The sequence below is a fragment of the Sinocyclocheilus anshuiensis genome, unplaced genomic scaffold, assembly GCF_001515605.1.
Source record: "Sinocyclocheilus anshuiensis isolate Anshui unplaced genomic scaffold, SAMN03320099.WGS_v1.1 scaffold542, whole genome shotgun sequence".
Lineage (NCBI taxonomy): Eukaryota > Metazoa > Chordata > Actinopteri > Cypriniformes > Cyprinidae > Sinocyclocheilus > Sinocyclocheilus anshuiensis.
In genome coordinates this window covers 110,997-112,179 of record NW_015547685.1, presented here as the reverse complement: position 1 = coordinate 112,179, position 1,183 = coordinate 110,997, and positions in this window count along the sequence as shown.

Sequence of the window (1,183 nt, the reverse complement as noted above, 5' to 3'; positions counted from 1 at the left end):
AGAAAAGAGATCCTCTGCATCGGGGAGAGTTTGCTCTTTTCCCAGTTGACCTGAAGGCCCAACCGGCTGAGGTACAAAAGCACCAAGTCCCTGTGTGCAAACAACTGATGCTGAGACTGAGCTAGTATGAGCCAGTCGTTCAGGTAGTTGGGAATGCGGGAATCTCTCAGGGGAACAAGGGCTGCCTCCGCAACTTACGTGAAGACTCAGGGCGACAAGGACAGCCCGGAGGGCAGGACCTCGTCGAAGACCCAACTGGCTGAGGTGCCGGAACACCAGGTCCCTGTGCTCACACAAATGATCCCGAGACTGTGCTAGTATAAGCCGATCGTCGAGATAGTTGAGGATGCGAACACCCTGCTCTCTGAGGGGAACAAGAGCCCCCTCATTCGTGAAGACACGGGGAGACAGGGACAGAACTGATTCTGCGAACCGCAGAAATGATCTTTGGCGCGGAAGGATCGACACATGAAAGTACGCATCCTTCAGGTCGATTGCTGCAAACCAATCTCGAGGACGGATTCACCCGAAGATGTGTTTCTGCGTCAACATCTTGAACGGTAACCGGCGAAGGGCCCGGTTCAAAACATGCAGATCCAAGATTGGACGTAACCCACCGCCTTTCTCGGGTACAATGAAGTAAGGGCTGTTAAACCCTGTATTCTGCTGATGGTCCGCAGAAGCCAACGAGACGGGTTGGGTAGTGCTAGCCAGGCACCCAGATACCGTGCAAGCGGGACCAGCGGAACCACCGCCGTACCCGTAGTGGGGCAGCAAGGTGGAACGCAGGGACCCAACTCGGGTGGCTTGTGATCGGACCGAAGAGGGGTCTGAGTGTGCGGTGCAACGCTTACCTGGTTCAACAGTTTGACAGAGGATGCGTGAGTAGGGCCTTTGTTGATGCTCTCGAACCGCCTGCTGCTGCCTGCTGGCGATGGAGGAGGATGAGTGTGCTTACCTGGTTCCACAGTTTGGCAGAGGGTGCGTGAGTAGGGCCTTTGTTGACGCTCTCGAACTGCCCACTGCTGGCGATGGAGGAGGATGAGTGTGGTCCGGTGCTGGTCCGTCCGCGTCTCTCCGTGCCCTCCTGGGACCCAGGGACAGAGAAAACCGCTCTCTTGTCGAGATTTTCCAGATTCTCCACCCGGCCCTCCTCCGGGGGAGGTGCCTTCACCATCACCCA